We start from the raw sequence: 18,098 nt of genomic DNA, 5'->3' as shown, positions 1-18,098 counted from the left end.
ATTTAGCTTTCTCACACAGAGTCGGCTATTTCCTAGTTGGCAGAGGGACCAGGTCCTTTAGCTGACTTGAATTTAGCCTGCTCTATATAAGAATGCTAAATCCCAGCAGATAGAAGGACCCTTATTGTATATAGATATATGCGGCGCGCCCCCACACCGCCGCAGGGCCGAGGGGTACCCGGAGCCGGGCCTCTAGTTCTCAGTCTCGGGGTTGTCACGGTGGCTAGACCCGGTCCGTGGCCCTGTCCGTCAGTGGGGGACGTCCGGTGTAATAGGTGGTAGTAATGGTAGCGATGTAGCGGTGCGGTTGTGGGGTGTAAGTCGCGGTAAATAACGAGGACACCAGGTTGCAGTCTCTTTACCTCTTTACTGGAGATCTCTGAGTCCTCAGTCCAGAACACGGTTCACCAGGCTACGCAAGTCCGGCCGGTCCAATGGCACCTCCAGAGTTCTCCTCTCAGGTGGAGATCTGTGCCTTCCTTCTAGCGCTATGTGTTGTAGTCCTTCCCTGCTGTGCTCACGGAAAGTAACCCCACAACGGTTGTGTCTGTTTCTTAAGTTCCCTCACAACTCGATTTGATGTTCCTCTGTAATCCACCCCTTCCCTGTATTCAGGTTGGAATGGCACCCGTTTGTCAGGTAGGCCTGGAGTTCTTCCGGGACCCTAGAGTCGCCCCTCTCCCGCAATTGCCCCCCAAGACTTCATAGGTGATATGTGGTAGACAGCCCGCCTGAGACCGACTGTCCTGCCGCTGTTTGGAGTATGGCTTGAAGCTGTATTCTAATCCACTCCCTCGGCGTTCCGGCCACCGGTATTGCGCCTCAGCAGGGTGCTGCCTCTTTCAACAAAACCCCTGCTGGTATTCTCCTTCTGCTTGATCTCGTTTCTCACTCAGCACAATCTATCTCGCTTCTAGTCCTTTCTTGAGTCCCGCCGCTTCCAGGAGCCTGCGCGGACCCGTTACGTTCTTTCAATGCCAAGCCTCTGCCAGGATCCCACCCCTGGTAGAGACCCTACAGTCTCTCCCTTCACAACACCCCCTGCCACAGGGTGTTGCTCCGTTCAATCCCGTCAGCGTTCTGTCTAACTTCCTGCCTGACCCCCAGTTTACCCACTATGGTGGGGAGTGGCCTAATGAATAGCACCCTTAGCTCCCCCCGGAGGCCCAGCTGTGAAACATATTGGTGTCTGTGATACCTGATTGGAGGAACTCCTTCGGTGCCATCGAACGTACCATGGCTCCCCTTAGCGGCGAAGCCACAGCACTGCAACGACCAGGACTCTGGGGCGCTGCACTCCCCCCTGGTTAAACACAGTACTCCGGGACTGGGAAGAAAAACAACAATACAGATTAGCAAAAAGACATACAATTTTGTTGAGTGCAAAACGATAAGTATACTTGAACAGGCTTCCCTTTATGGGAGGTGAGGACACTTGTAACGTTACAAACATGGTCAACATTATAAATTACAGGCTATGCATAACTCCTGTTACCCAACCGGGTATTCTACTTAGTGCAAATTCTGGAACAATAAATTAACATTGCCTTTAAGAAACATACACTCTTAGTTTACCAAAGGCCTTCCTATAATCACATTACAGGGTAAGGTAACTTCACATTCTCCTACTTTGAACCTGCAGGACCGCCTGTCCCTATGGCACCAGACCTACTGCCTCTCCTTTCTTTTACAGGACCGCCCCGTTCAGCCAGGGCCTACTGCCTTTCGCTACTATACATAGTATAGACATAACATTCCTTTCGTTTCAAGAACTCTGAGCCCGCTCTACTCGGCTCCTTTAAGGACCCACTCTCTAACCCCTACGGGTTCGCCTTCTGTCCTTAGTAACAAAGTAACTTTCTATGGGGACGCAGGGTTGACCTTCTATCCTCACCTTCATCATTACTTCCTTACTTTCAGCTATGCAGATCTCTATCTCTACCCCTACGGGCTCTCTGCATCTTTTCTTTCTGCAAAACATTATTTAGATTTCACATTTCAACAAATTCAACACATATAACTTAGCATGTAAAACAGTTACATTTCTTTTTCAAGCTTCATTATCACATTACTGTTCTGCAACAGTATCTTTCTCAAGTTCAATTTCACACATCCCCTTTAAGAGGGGACCAAGTCTTTCTGAGGTAGCTCGTCTTCTCAGCCTACCAGCCCACGCAAAGGTTCCGGTATGGTATCTTCGCAAAGTGTCTTTAACTAGAACCGGTAGGAAAGGGATCTTCACAAAGTGTCTTTGGCTCAAACCAATAGGGCAAATATCTTCGCAAAGTGTCTTTGGCTAAAACCAGTAGGGAGCACCTTTAAGAAGGTGCAAACTATTTACAAAAGAAAGTTCGAATCATGCACAGTCCATGATTACTGCAGTTTATGTAACTTTAAAACTTGTATAAACTTCAGGAAAAGGAAAACAACCAAAGGGGATCCCGGGTCAACAAAGGGATCCATTAACCCTGGACAGGTTTAGCAGCAACTTAAAAGAACAAACAGTAACTATTTACATTTTCATGGTATCGAGGTTTATTCTTCTTCTGGTGGCTTGGGTTCTGGAGCCCCGGTCACTGCAGCGCCAGCGTCCGCGGTTCGAACATGCAGATGAACCCGACTGGCCAATTCCGGGGCTGCTACTAGGCGTACCGTTGCGATGGTGACAAGTTCGGGTGCCCCCGGGACCAGGTCTGGGGCTGCAGGTGCCGCAGGTCCGGACATACACCGCCGAACATTCCGTGCATACCACCCAAGTGGGTTCAAGTGGCGGCTGTAGGTCACAGGATCCCCCTTCTGTAACGGTTCTCCGCTTCGGCCACAACAGGGAGCCCTCACGTTACAATGCGCAACGAAAACATCAGTATCCAGTCCCGGCTCGTGTATGAGGCCCCACCCCCTTTTTACATGGTAGGCCAACACAGTGCCCCGCCTTACCGCGTCTCTGTCATCCCATGCCGGGGGGGGTTGTTGTACTTTCGATGGGCCCATCGACTCAGCTCCTTTACGTCCTTTCCACTGCAGAATCAAGCACTGTCTATATTGCTCCCATGTAAGCACCGCAAGGGTGGACCCGTTCTCCCGGGATCCATCTGCTCTAAACCAGGGGGTGTCCCACCGAAAAACTACTCCATCTAAGCTCACATCCACGGGCTCCCCCACTCCGGTCGACAGCGGTGGCACCATCCTCCCCAGATCATCGGGGGATAGCACCATTAGCCCTGCCGAGATAAGTCGCTCCCTACTGAGATGGGGGTGGGTCATAGAAGCGGGCTCGTGAAGGGGAGCAGGGACGTCGGCCATACCTGCGCCTAATGTGGTTCCATCGGTGTCGCTCTGGTCCGTTAACGAGGACGCTGGAGTCTGCTGCAGCCCGGACCGGGGCTCCTCCAATGGGATGCTCGGACTCCGCTCCGCTTGCTGTGGTTCCTCCTCCTCTAACTCCGAGGTCGGGATTGGTGGACGTAGCTTTGCTGTCGGATCCGCAGGCTTCCGGTCCATCTCCGGTGAAGAAAGGCAGGCCTGAACCGCTTCTTCCTCGCTCAGGCACTCGCCGTTCATCATCGCCACCTGATAGTCGCTGGCAGTGCATGCACCTAACTCCGCCATTTCTCTGAGGTCGGGCTTCTCCGTCACCAGCCTCTCGCCGTTGCATATCAAGGGGTGTTTCTCTTCTGCTTTGGGGCAGGTCATTCCTCTGCAGCCAGAAGTGCAGGGGGCGGTAGCCATTTCTCGCGCCACACTGGGAGTCTCCGCCCATAACACGCCCTCCTTCCCCCTGGGTGTAGCAATGGCGGCGCCTTTTGGCGGGAACTTTTGGCGGCTAATGGCGCAGCACAGTCTTACAATAAAGTACAGTCCAAGCACAACAAATCACAGTCTCTAGGCACACATGACCTGATTCTTCAGGCTTAAGTAGATCCTGTTCGTGACGCCAAGTCTGCGGCGCGCCCCCACACCGCCGCAGGGCCGAGGGGTACCCGGAGCCGGGCCTCTAGTTCTCAGTCTCGGGGTTGTCACGGTGGCTAGACCCGGTCCGTGGCCCTGTCCGTCAGTGGGGGACGTCCGGTGTAATAGGTGGTAGTAATGGTAGCGATGTAGCGGTGCGGTTGTGGGGTGTAAGTCGCGGTAAATAACGAGGACACCAGGTTGCAGTCTCTTTACCTCTTTACTGGAGATCTCTGAGTCCTCAGTCCAGAACACGGTTCACCAGGCTACGCAAGTCCGGCCGGTCCAATGGCACCTCCAGAGTTCTCCTCTCAGGTGGAGATCTGTGCCTTCCTTCTAGCGCTATGTGTTGTAGTCCTTCCCTGCTGTGCTCACGGAAAGTAACCCCACAACGGTTGTGTCTGTTTCTTAAGTTCCCTCACAACTCGATTTGATGTTCCTCTGTAATCCACCCCTTCCCTGTATTCAGGTTGGAATGGCACCCGTTTGTCAGGTAGGCCTGGAGTTCTTCCGGGACCCTAGAGTCGCCCCTCTCCCGCAATTGCCCCCCAAGACTTCATAGGTGATATGTGGTAGACAGCCCGCCTGAGACCGACTGTCCTGCCGCTGTTTGGAGTATGGCTTGAAGCTGTATTCTAATCCACTCCCTCGGCGTTCCGGCCACCGGTATTGCGCCTCAGCAGGGTGCTGCCTCTTTCAACAAAACCCCTGCTGGTATTCTCCTTCTGCTTGATCTCGTTTCTCACTCAGCACAATCTATCTCGCTTCTAGTCCTTTCTTGAGTCCCGCCGCTTCCAGGAGCCTGCGCGGACCCGTTACGTTCTTTCAATGCCAAGCCTCTGCCAGGATCCCACCCCTGGTAGAGACCCTACAGTCTCTCCCTTCACAACACCCCCTGCCACAGGGTGTTGCTCCGTTCAATCCCGTCAGCGTTCTGTCTAACTTCCTGCCTGACCCCCAGTTTACCCACTATGGTGGGGAGTGGCCTAATGAATAGCACCCTTAGCTCCCCCCGGAGGCCCAGCTGTGAAACATATTGGTGTCTGTGATACCTGATTGGAGGAACTCCTTCGGTGCCATCGAACGTACCATGGCTCCCCTTAGCGGCGAAGCCACAGCACTGCAACGACCAGGACTCTGGGGCGCTGCATATATATGAATCCTGTCATGTGATTTTTTGCAGTAATATTGAGCCGCATACTAGATATGACTTCTGATTACACATTTATTTATATGTGACATTTATACACAAGAATTTTCCCCTTAATTCCAGTGTGTACAATATTCTGCGCCAATCTCATCCGTGTCCCGTTTTATTTAATGGTGATCATTTTTGTAGATCACACAACCACAGATTTTTTTCCATGCATGCACCTAGGAGTGTTTTAACCCTCGGGCGATTTTCAGGTTTTTTTCCTTCCCATAACTTTTTTTTTTTTCCATCCACATCACCGTTGGGATCTTTTTTATTTTGGCAGGACGTTCTTATTGATACCATTTTGGTGCAGATACCATGTTTTGATCACATCTTATTTCATTTTATTGCAATGTTGCGGCGACCAAAAATAACGTAATTATGGCGTTTCAATTTTTTTCTCGTTATGCCATTTATCGATCAGATTATTTTAGATTTTGATTGGTCACACCTTTCTGAACACGTCAATTCCAAATTTTTGTATTTTTTTTAATGGAGGAAAAGCGATTTTTTTTTCTATTTTTATGATATATGATGTAACTGCATCATGAGTTGTGAAGGGGTTAATACTATAACTATTGGCCAAATAGACCAGGTCCTTCTTTCAGCTTGGATTTAGCCTGCTCTCTGTGAGAAAGCTAAACCCCAGTCACCTAAAGGACTAGGTCCCTGTGAGTGTTTTAATACTAGACCTGGCAGGCTAAAGGACCAGGTCCTTCTCAAAAAATTAGCATATAGTGTTAAATTTCATTATTTACCATAATGTAATGATTACAATTAAACTTTCATATATTATAGATTCATTATCCACCAACTGAAATTTGTCAGGTCTTTTATTGTTTTAATACTGATGATTTTGGCACACAACTCCTGATAACCCAAAAAACCTGCCTCAATAAATTAGCATATTTCACCCGTCCAATCAAATAAAAGTGTTTTTTAATAACAAAAAAAACATCAAATAATAATGTTCAGTTATGCACTCAATACTTGGTCGGGAATCCTTTGGCAGAAATGACTGCTTCAATGCGGCGTGGCATGGAGGCAATCAGCCTGTGACACTGCTGAGATGTTATGGAGGCCCAGGATGCTTCAATAGCGGCCTTAAGCTCATCCAGAGTGTTGGGTCTTGCGTCTCTCAACTTTCTCTTCACAATATCCCACAGATTCTCTATGGGGTTCAGGTCAGGAGAGTTGGCAGGCCAATTGAGCACAGTAATACCATGGTCAGTAAACCATTTACCAGTGGTTTTGGCACTGTGAGCAGGTGCCAGGTCGTGCTGAAAAATGAAATCTTCATCTCCATAAAGCATTTCAGCCGATGGAAGCATGAAGTGCTCCAAAATCTCCTGATAGCTAGCTGCATTGACCCTGCCCTTGATGAAACACAGTGGACCAACACCAGCAGCTGACATGGCACCCCACACCATCACTGACTGTGGGTACTTGAAACTGGACTTCAGGCATTTTGGCATTTCCTTCTCCCCAGTCTTCCTCCAGACTCTGGCACCTTGATTTCCGAATGACATGCAAAATTTGCTTTCATCAGAAAAAAGTACTTGGGACCACTTAGCAACAGTCCAGTGCTGCTTCTCTGTAGCCCAGGTCAGGCGCTTCTGCCGCTGTTTATGGTTCAAAAGTGGCTTTACCTGGGGAATGCGGCACCTGTAGCCCATTTCCTGCACACGCCTGTGCACGGTGGCTCTGGATGTTTCCACACCAGACTCAGTCCACTGCTTCCTCAGGTTCCCCAAGGTCTGGAATCGGTCCTTCTCCACAATCTTCCTCAGGGTCCGGTCACCTCTTCTCGTTGTACAGCGTTTTCTGCCACATTGTTTCCTTCCAACAGACTTACCATTGAGGTGCCTTGATACAGCACTCTGGGAACAGCCTATTTGTTGAGAAATTTCTTTCTGGGTCTTACCCTCTTGCTTGAGGGTGTCAATGATGGCCTTCTTGACATCTGTCAGGTCGCTAGTCTTACCCATGATGGGGGTTTTGAGTAATGAACCAGGCAGGGAGTTTTTAAAAGCCTCAGGTATCTTTTGCATGTGTTTAGAGTTAATTAGTTGATTCAGAAGATTAGGGTAATAGGTCGTTTAGAGAACCTTTTCTTGATATGCTAATTTATTGAGACAGGTTTTTTGGGTTATCAGGAGTTGTATGCCAAAATCATCAGTATTAAAACAATAAAAGACCTGACAAATTTCAGTTGGTGGATAATGAATCTATAATATATGAAAGTTTAATTGTAATCATTACATTATGGTAAATAATGAAATTTAACACTATATGCTAATTTTTTGAGAAGGACCTGTACTGTGTGCTTGGTTACTGATATTCCAGGCTCAGCCATTGTAGCCAGCACTGTTCTGCAGCGAGCAGACGCTCCTGGGACTAAGTCCTGCTTTTCCTCTACTGAGCATGCCCAAGGGACGACCTCTCATTGGAGGTCGGGGGTCACATGCGCAGGTCCTTTAGCAGTTCCTATTGGACCACTAGGAATGTCCTGGAGAGCTTCCTCTATAAAAGGTTCGCATGGCCATGCGCTAGTATCAACTTATGTTCATGAGTGTATGAGCTTTGCTACTTTGTGGACTGTGTCAGCATGTGCTCAGGGTCGGCTGTAAGCCGTTAGAATTCTGGCACCTCCGGAGAGGAGTTTGTGTGTGAATTTAGGGCTGGCGTATAGCCACTAGAATTCCGGCACCTCCGGAGAGGAGTTTGTGTATGTGAATTTAGGGCTGGAGTATAGCCACTATAATTCCGGCACCTCCAGAGAGGAGTTTGTGACAGCCCTTAGCTGTCTGTTTTGCCTTAGCTGGTTATTAAAAATGGAGGGGGCCCAAATTAATTTTTTGGGTGAGTCCACTCATTTTTTAATAACCAGCAAAGTAAAAGCAGACAGCTGTTGACTGATTAATAGGCTGAAAAGGTTAATGTTTATTGGGCCCTTCCCAGCATAATGAGACCAGCTCACAGCCAATGTGGTCTCGAACTTTCATGCTGTAAAATGGGGGTAGTAAGGGGTAAAGCTGAGAAATGGAACAAAAAGGGGGTAAGCAGGACAATAGCACCGAAAACAAATGTGGATAGTAAGATCACTTAAAATAACAGAGAATAAAAAGTAATAATAATCTTGAAAAAAGAGACATAGGTCCAAAGGAGGTGTAATAGGTGGATGAGCTTGAGGCGGATGTGGTGATGAAGGTGGAAGAGGCAGGGGATGAGGTATCCACCAGCTTTTTGTAGGGTTTTTTTTTTTTTTTTTTTTTTAAGGGACAGCACTTAAAAGAACATAGTATAAAATAAAATAAAAAAGAACAATGTAGATACAGTAGTCGGATGTCCTAGTGGAGGAGGAGGTGGTGGAGGTGGACCAGCAATAGGTGGACATTGCGGTGTAGGTGGAAGATGCAGGGCAGTTGGTATGCAACATTATTTTTGTGAATTTTTTTTCTCTTCCTTTTTGGTGAGGCCCCAAAATAAAACGAATGTCAAATAGAATGTAACAATGTCTGGGTGCAGACGGTACATTTGGGTTATCAGGAGTTGTATGCCAAAATCATCAGTATTAAAACAATAAAAGACCTGACAAATTTCAGTTGGTGGATAATGAATCTATAATATATGAAAGTTTAATTGTAATCATTACATTATGGTAAATAATGAAATTTAACACTATATGCTAATTTTTTGAGAAGGACCTGTACTGTGTGCTTGGTTACTGATATTCCAGGCTCAGCCATTGTAGCCAGCACTGTTCTGCAGCGAGCAGACGCTCCTGGGACTAAGTCCTGCTTTTCCTCTACTGAGCATGCCCAAGGGACGACCTCTCATTGGAGGTCGGGGGTCACATGCGCAGGTCCTTTAGCAGTTCCTATTGGACCACTAGGAATGTCCTGGAGAGCTTCCTCTATAAAAGGTTCGCATGGCCATGCGCTAGTATCAACTTATGTTCATGAGTGTATGAGCTTTGCTACTTTGTGGACTGTGTCAGCATGTGCTCAGGGTCGGCTGTAAGCCGTTAGAATTCTGGCACCTCCGGAGAGGAGTTTGTGTGTGAATTTAGGGCTGGCGTATAGCCACTAGAATTCCGGCACCTCCGGAGAGGAGTTTGTGTATGTGAATTTAGGGCTGGAGTATAGCCACTATAATTCCGGCACCTCCAGAGAGGAGTTTGTGACAGCCCTTAGCTGTCTGTTTTGCCTTAGCTGGTTATTAAAAATGGAGGGGGCCCAAATTAATTTTTTGGGTGAGTCCACTCATTTTTTAATAACCAGCAAAGTAAAAGCAGACAGCTGTTGACTGATTAATAGGCTGAAAAGGTTAATGTTTATTGGGCCCTTCCCAGCATAATGAGACCAGCTCACAGCCAATGTGGTCTCGAACTTTCATGCTGTAAAATGGGGGTAGTAAGGGGTAAAGTTGAGAAATGGAACAAAAAGGGGGTAAGCAGGACAATAGCACCGAAAACAAATGTGGATAGTAAGATCACTTAAAATAACAGAGAATAAAAAGTAATAATAATCTTGAAAAAAGAGACATATGTCCAAAGGAGGTGTAATAGGTGGATGAGCTTGAGGCGGATGTGGTGATGAAGGTGGAAGAGGCAGGGGATGAGGTATCCACCAGCTTTTTGTAGGTTTTTTTTTTTTTTTTTTAAGGGACAGCACTTAAAAGAACATAGTATAAAATAAAATAAAAAAACAATGTAGATACAGTAGTCGGATGTCCTAGTGGAGGAGGAGGTGGTGGAGGTGGACCAGCAATAGGTGGACATTGCAGTGTAGGTGGAAGATGCAGGGCAGTTGGTATGCAACATTATTTTTGTGAATTTTTTTTCTCTTCCTTTTTGGTGAGGCCCCAAAATAAAACGAATGTCAAATAGAATGTAACAATGTCTGGGTGCAGACGGTACATTTGTCTGGTCAGCCAAAGGTACAGACAAGCTCTGTGGGCTCCACTCCCGGTTTATTTTAATGAATGCGAGAGTGCCCACTTTGGCTTTGGACAGGTGGATGCACCTATGTGTGATTACATCGCCTGCTGTGATAAACCCACGTTTTAACATTACACTTGCCACGGGGCATGCCAGCACTTCCAAGTCAAAAAGTACAAGCCTAGGCCATGTGTCCAGTTTGGAAACCAAAAAGTTAAATGGGCAGACCCATCACTTAGTACATGCAGATGTGTGGACATGGACATGTACTCTTCCATCATGCTGTTATAAGGCTGGCACCTGGTTGTATAGACCGTATCAGATGGTGGTGCTGGATGTTGTGGTGTGCTGATGAATTTTTTTTCACATTTTAACCATGCTAACCCTCCCTTTCGAGGTGATGCTCCAGCTGCGTTGGCTACTTCCTCCTCCTCTGCCTTGTGTTTCTTCTGTCAGGTCGGAACGCCGTCAGTAGTGCCCCTTCCAGCATGTGCTTGTATTCACACATTTTGCCATCCCGCTGCAGTGACGGAAGTAATAATGGTACTTTGTCTTTGCAGCAGGAATACAGCAGGGTGGCCACCCAGTAATCAGTAGGGGTACGATCTGGGCAACTCTGCGGTCGTTGCGCAGGCACAGCAGACTGTATTGGCTCATCCCGCCCTCTCTGTTGGGAGTCCCTCAAGGCTCTGTCTTGGGGCCCCTACTTTTTTCCATCTATACCCTTGGCCTAGGACAACTCAAAGTCCCATGGCTTCCAGTACCACCTGTATGCAGGCGACACTCAAATCTATCTCTCTGGCCCAGATGTCACCTCTCTACTGTCCAGAATCCCAGAGTGTCTATCGGCCACATCCTCCTTCTTCACCTCTCGCTTCCTAAACCTCAATGTAGACAATGCCGAACTCATCATCTTTCCTCCATCTCGCATATCCCCCCTACCTGATCTTTCTATTATGGTAAACACCATCACGCTTTCCCGCACCTGAAATCCGCTGCCTTCAGGGTAACTCTCGACTCTGCCCTGTCCTTCAAACCGCACGTCCCATAGCCTGCAATAACCATTCTACCGCCTCACCACCACCAGAGCTACTGCACCCCCGACCTTCTGTCTCCTTCCCATTATCCCGTAGAATGTAAGTACGCAAGGACAGGGTCCTCTCCCCTCTGTACCAGTCTGTCACTCTAAACGTGTTTACTGTAAATGATATCTTTAACTCTCTACGTATTCCCCTTTCTCATGTACAGCACCATGGAATTAATGGTGCTATATAAATAATAATAATTTGTGCCAGGCTGCCCAGAGGCAAAGACAAGCTGTCCTCTGTGGGAGGTGTATGGTCTGTGCCATGCTCCAGTGATGCCCGTGAGCTACTTTGAGTGCCACCCTGTTGTGTTCACGACATGATGGTGAAGTGTTGTTCCACAGAGCGACTTGCCCGTGCGTGCTGCCGCTGAAACTCCAGTATTGCTTCTGCTCGCACAGCCTCTACAGCGTATTCAACTTTTGAGTTCCACCTTGTTGATATGTTGCATATGAGGTACTGAGCGAGAAGACAGAAGTGACGCTGCAGCGCAGACTGGCGAGCAGCAGCAGGGTGTGGATGCCATACAGTAAGCGTACACAGATGACCTACAATCTCTGCAGCAGCTCTCACATATGGGTAGTTTTTAAAAAAAGATTTGCACCACTAAACTTAACATATGTGCCAGGCAAGGGATGTGCGTCAAACCGGCTAGGCCTAGAGCTGCTACCAGATTTTGCCCGTTATCACACACCACCAGGCCAAGATTTAGGTTCAGCGGCACCAACCACTCATCAGTCTCTTGTTTAATCCCTGTCCACAGCTCTTGCGTAGTATGGAACTTGTCTCCCAAAATGATGAGTTTGAGAACAGCCTACTGTCTTTTCCCCCTGGCTGTGTTGAAGTTGCTGGTGCAAGTCTTAGGCCATGTGCACACGTTGCGGATTCTGCTGCGGATTTTTCCGCAGCGGATTTTGAAAATCCGCAGTGCAAAATCACTGCGGTTTTCACTGCGGATTTTCTTGCGGTTTCCTCTGCGGGTTTTCAACTGCACTTTCCTATTGGTGCTGGTTGAAAACCGCTGCGGAATCCGCAGAAAGAATTGACATGCTGCGGAAAATAATCCGCTGCGTTTCCGCGCGGATTTTTCCGCAGCATGTGCACAGCGGGTTTTTTTTCCCATAGGTTTACATGGTACTGTAAACTTTGGGAAAACTGTTGCGAATCCGCAGCGTCAAATCCGCTGCGTATGCACATACCCTTACTGCTAGGTGGTGGTGTAGGAGGCCACATAGGCAGAGCAATATCCAGCAATAGACGTAGGACATGTGCTAGAACGCCTTCCTCCTCTGTCCCAGCTGCCACAATTACCCAGTGTGCAGATAGGGAGATGTAACATCCCTGCCCGTGCTTACTGGTCCACGTATTGGTAGTTATCTGGACCTTGCCACTGATGGCGTTGCGCAGTGCACACCTTATTTTGGTTGCAATGTGTGTGCTGGGCAGGGATAGCCAACTTGAAACATTAGTGGTGGATGGGAACCACATACTTCGCGACAGCCACCACCATCAGTTTTTTTTTAACGGTTTTTCTCCATCAGCAGGAATGGCAGCATTTCAAAGGCCAGGAATTGGTAAATGCTGTTACTCAGGACCAGGGCCTGTGGGCGGGTAGTGGGGTATTTCCTCTTTCTCTATAGGGTTTGGGTGATGGAGAGATTAACACTTCCATGGGACAGGGTGAAGATGCTCGGTGACACTGCTGGTGGTGCTGTCACATCCTGTCTTTGCGGGTAGGCTGTTGCTCGTGAGCTGGATGAAGAGGTCAAGACCGCAGCAGGAGGAAAGCTCACATGTGTCATGTTATTTAAGGTGCCTACTCTACTGCAGCTCGTACTTAGAACTCAGATGCAGGTGGTGCTCAGCTTAAGAAAATGTTAAAAAAAAAAAAAAAAAAAAAAAAATCAGAAGATACTGCTTCATGACTTTGGGCTGATACTGCTTGGCCGATTTGCAAGGGAGTGAGGTGGAAGAAAGATGTGCAATGTCTTCAGGTGAAAACTCTGCGCTATGGAAGGAACTGGAGGTGCTCTCAGCCATCGAATCTAACACTGTCTGCACATGTTCTTGCCTCACTATCCATCCAGTGGTACTCGTGCCTAGGATATGGTGCACAACATCCTGTGGACTGCGTGCAGAGGAACATGTTTCATGTAGACATGTTACAGGCGCAGATCAACCATGTCATCTCCTTGAAGCAGCTACACCTCCACCACGTCTTTCATTTGATGCTCTCCTCATGTTTCTCCCTCCCCACAATAATTCCCAGTAAAGAGGCTGGATTAGGGCACACTGAACCATGCTTCATTACTGGCAGCGTGCATCAGGTTGGTAAATAAACAGTATACGGTAATTGTCTAAATTTTTCTTTAAAAAAAAAATTAGTAAAATATAAAAATTTGAGAATCATCAGTGGTTGATACCCTTTTAAAGGAGAAGTGTAACAATGATTGTAGCCAGCGTCTTGGGAGTCTCCTCCAGTCTCTATCAGGCTCAGTATAGGAGGACACTTACAACAGTGGATACAGAAAGCACGGCCATCCTCATCCAGGAGAACGGGAGGATGTGTTCTCACTTCTCATTGCTGTGCTCACCCAGTTTTTATTCATCTTACCAGACCATTTTCAGTTTTCCATATGGTGTACTTCCATGTGGTGGCAGCAGCAGTCAAACCCTCAGCGAAAAGCAGCTTATGTCTTTTTAATAAAAGAACAATTAGGAATTAAAAAAAAAACAAAACAAAAAAAAAAAAAACATACAGCTAGTCCGGCTGTATGGGCTACATGGAAGTGTGGGTCCGTTCTACTGGTGAGGACGTCCCTACAGATAGTTTCCCCAATAAACCGCAGTGTGTAAACTCAGCCAGATACAGATCCAGCGGCAGTTACTCTCCACTAATGTCACCCTGAGCTTTAGAATTATTAGAGAAAGGAAAATTCAACTCATAGCTGTCAAACAATTTTATTACAAGTCAAATAGTTAGAAATAAAAAAGAAATACATAAATATATATGAATAATAAAGAGTTTTAGAAATCAAAACAATGAATTAAACATTAAAGACATTAGAGATAACAAAAAAGCAAAAAGTATTTTGTACCAAAGTCCCCTGTGGGGCGGCAAAGGGGGATGGGGGGGGGGGGGGGGGGGGGGAGATTACTGCTCTTGGGGACACAGGATGGGGAATAGCCACAATACCTAGAATATAACAGAAAAAAAAATCATGCAGAAAACTCGATACAAGTAGTGACTAACACCAGCGGCCACCAGGCTAAGGCTGCCGTCACACTAGCAGTATTTGGTCAGTATTTTACATCAGTATTTATAAGCCAAAACCAGGAGTGGAACAATTAGAGGAAAAGTATAATAGAAACATATGCACCACTTCTGCATTTATCACCCACTCCTGGTTTTGGCTACAAATACTGAGGTAAAATACTGACCAAATACTGCTAGTGTGACGGCAGCCTAATACTAAACAGCACAGCGTGCGAGGAGAGAATAATGCCGGGATCTCGAGACATTGTCATGCAGTTTCGCTCCCAGAGGTCATAGGGATCAACCTCACGTCATGTGTGCCCAATAATATTAATGATAAAACGTTTTATGTAAAAAAAACCAAAAAAAAACAAAAAACACAGGACTGACTCCTCATCTTCAGGCAGAGATTCCCATGTTAGGGGAACCTGTCACCCCCAAAATCAAAGGTGAGCTCATCCCATCGTCATTAGGGGCTTATCTACAGCATTCTGGAATGCTGTAGATAAGCCCCAAATGTAACCCGAAAGATGAGAAAAAGGGGTTAGATTATACTCACCCAGGGGCGGTCCGGTCTGATGGGCGTCGCGGTCCGGGGCCTCCCATCTTCTTATGATGACGTCCTCTTCTTGTCTTCACGCTGCGGCTCCGGCGTATATTGTCTGCCCTGTTGAGGGCAAAGCAAAGTACTGCAGTACACAGGTGCTGGGCCTCTGTGACCTTTCCCGACGCCTGCACACTGCAGTACTTTGCTCTGCCCTCAACAGGGCAGACAATATACGCCGGAGCCGCAGCGTGAAGACAAGAGGACGTCATCGTAAGAAGACGGGAGGCCCCGGACTGCGACGCCAACCGGAATGCTGTAGATAAGCCCCTAATGCTGGTGGGCTTAGCTCACCTTCGATTTTGTGGGCGACAGGTTCCCTTTAAGTAATATCAATTCCTCAGATCTCAAACATCATTCATCCCCTCCCCTGTTCGCCCCCGCACATGTAGCACTATACTCCCCTGCACACACCCCCACCGCTAGTGACATCACACCCTAACCTGCATAGCTCAAGTAACATCAGCCCCCTACCCCACACAAATAACATCAGCCCCATTCTGCAGGTAGACCCACCCCTGCACGCAGACCCCCCCACACATGCAACATGACCCCCTTACCCACAGAGACCCCCAGCATGCAGTCACCCTTCCCCAGGCAGGCCCCTCCAGCATGCAGCCCCATGCAAGCAACGTCACCCCTTCTCCCCAGACAGACCCCCCTCCAGCATGCACATGCAGCCCCATGCAAGCATCACCCCCTTCTCCTCAGACCCCCCCCCCCCCCTCCAGCATGGACATGCAGCCCCATGCAAGCAACATCACCCCTTCTCCCCAGGCAAACCCCCCTCCAGCATGCAACCCCATGCAAACAATATCACCCCCGGCAGACACCCCCTCTCCAGCATGCAGCCCTATGCAAGCAATATCACCCCCCCTCCAGCATGCAGCCCTATGCAAGCAATATCACCCCCCTCCCCCATGCCCAGGCAGACTCCCAGCTCGTGCATGAACATCCGCTTACCTGATCTGTGGCCCCAAAACACTCCAAATCCCGTCATGACATCCACAGCTTCCTCGCGCCTGCTCTATGGAGGGAGGCACCGCCCCTTCTGGTCACATGGGCATGACGTCAGCAGAGGTCCTTTAGCCTCTACCTTTTCTACACGTACCGCCTCATATACGTCTACGAGACTGAGTTGTGGTCTGAAGCTCGGCAGTCAGTCCGGGCATTGCGCGCTATATACGGACAGCTGTGTGACCCCCACCTACCTCTCCCCGCTCCGCAGGCCGCCAGGGTCCAATTAGCCGCCTACTCCACACATCCACCACTTCCGGGTTTTCATGTGCCCGCCCCTTTTTTTCCCTACGTCATCAGCGTGCGCCGTGAGTTGCACAGGAACCAGTGACGTGTGGGTACGTGGCGCTGACGTCAACGAAACCCCCGGCACAGACTGAGCCTGCGAGCGGCGGTGACCGGTGAAACTGACGGAGAAAAGAACCGTAAGTGCTGCCCGTCCGGGAGCGGTGTACCGTTCACAGGGCTCTGGTGTAAGAAGGGCGCCATTACTTTACTCTCAGGCGCCGGCGGGATCCGGGCTTTATTTTGATGACGTCATTAGAAGGGGTCGTCGGGCTGGACGGTAGGAGTTACCAGGGTGCGTGTGATGATGGCAATGGTGGTCCTGGGGGGCAGGAGTGATAATGTGCGATGATGGCAGTGGTGGTCCTGGGGGGCAGGAGTGATAATGTGTGATGATGCCAGTGGTGGTCCAGGGGGGCAGGAGTGATAGTGTGTGATGATGGCAGTGGTGGTCCTGGGGGGCAGGAGTGATAGTGTGTGATGATGGCAGTGGTGGTCCAGGGGGGCAGGAGTGATAGTGTGTGATGATGGCAGTGGTGGTCCTGGGGGGCAGGAGTGATAGTGTGTGATGATGGCAGTGGTGGTCCAGGGGGGCAGGAGTGATAATGTGCGATGATGGCAGTGGTGGTCCTGGGGGGCAGGAGTGATAGTGTGCGATGATGCCAGTGGTGGTCCAGAGGGGCAGGAGTGATAATGTGCGATGATGGCCGTGGTGGTCCAGGGGGGCAGGAGTGATAATGTGTGATGATGGCAGTGGTGGTCCAGGGGGGCAGGAGTGATAATGTGTGATGATGCCAGTGGTGGTCCAGGGGGGCAGGAGTGATAGTGTGTGATGATGGCAGTGGTGGTCCTGGGGGGCAGGAGTGATAGTGTGTGATGATGGCAGTGGTGGTCCAGGGGGGCAGGAGTGATAGTGTGTGATGATGGCAGTGGTGGTCCTGGGGGGCAGGAGTGATAGTGTGTGATGATGGCAGTGGTGGTCCAGGGGGGCAGGAGTGATAATGTGCGATGATGGCAGTGGTGGTCCTGGGGGGCAGGAGTGATAGTGTGCGATGATGCCAGTGGTGGTCCAGAGGGGCAGGAGTGATAATGTGCGATGATGGCCGTGGTGGTCCTGGGGGGCAGGAGTGATAATGTGCGATGATGCCAGTGGTGGTCCTGGGGGGCAGGAGTGATAATGTGTGATGATGCCAGTGGTGGTCCAGGGGGGCAGGAGTGATAGTGTGTGATGATGGCAGTGGTGGTCCTGGGGGGCAGGAGTGATAGTGTGTGATGATGGCAGTGGTGGTCCAGGGGGGCAGGAGTGATAGTGTGTGATGATGGCAGTGGTGGTCCTGGGGGGCAGGAGTGATAGTGTGTGATGATGGCAGTGGTGGTCCAGGGGGGCAGGAGTGATAATGTGCGATGATGGCAGTGGTGGTCCTGGGGGGCAGGAGTGATAGTGTGCGATGATGCCAGTGGTGGTCCAGAGGGGCAGGAGTGATAATGTGCGATGATGGCCGTGGTGGTCCAGGGGGGCAGGAGTGATAATGTGTGATGATGGCAGTGGTGGTCCAGGGGGGCAGGAGTGATAATGTGCGATGATGGCCGTGGTGGTCCTGGGGGGCAGGAGTGATAATGTGCGATGATGCCAGTGGTGGTCCTGGGGGGCAGGAGTGATAATGTGTGATGATGCCAGTGGTGGTCCTGGGGGGCAGGAGTGATAATGTGTGATGATGCCAGTGGTGGTCCTGGGGGGCAGGAGTGATAATGTGTGATGATGCCAG

At 49.2% G+C, this 18,098-nt stretch overlaps 1 protein-coding gene across 1 annotated transcript in view; it reads left to right on the top strand.

Moving 5' to 3' along the window:
* Positions 1 to 16,203: 16,203 nt before the first annotated feature.
* The window catches only part of STX5 (syntaxin 5), a 28,156-nt gene continuing 26,261 nt past the window's right edge, over positions 16,204 to 18,098 (top strand). The window contains exon 1 of the mRNA XM_077287542.1: positions 16,204 to 16,472. The gene's annotated coding sequence lies outside the window, so the exon portion shown is untranslated. The remainder of the gene's footprint in view (positions 16,473 to 18,098) is intronic.

This window comes from Ranitomeya variabilis, chromosome 2 (assembly GCF_051348905.1).
Source record: "Ranitomeya variabilis isolate aRanVar5 chromosome 2, aRanVar5.hap1, whole genome shotgun sequence".
Classification (NCBI taxonomy): domain Eukaryota; kingdom Metazoa; phylum Chordata; class Amphibia; order Anura; family Dendrobatidae; genus Ranitomeya; species Ranitomeya variabilis.
The sequence above is the reverse complement of the archived record's forward strand: the minus strand, read 5'-3'. Positions and strand labels throughout refer to the sequence as shown.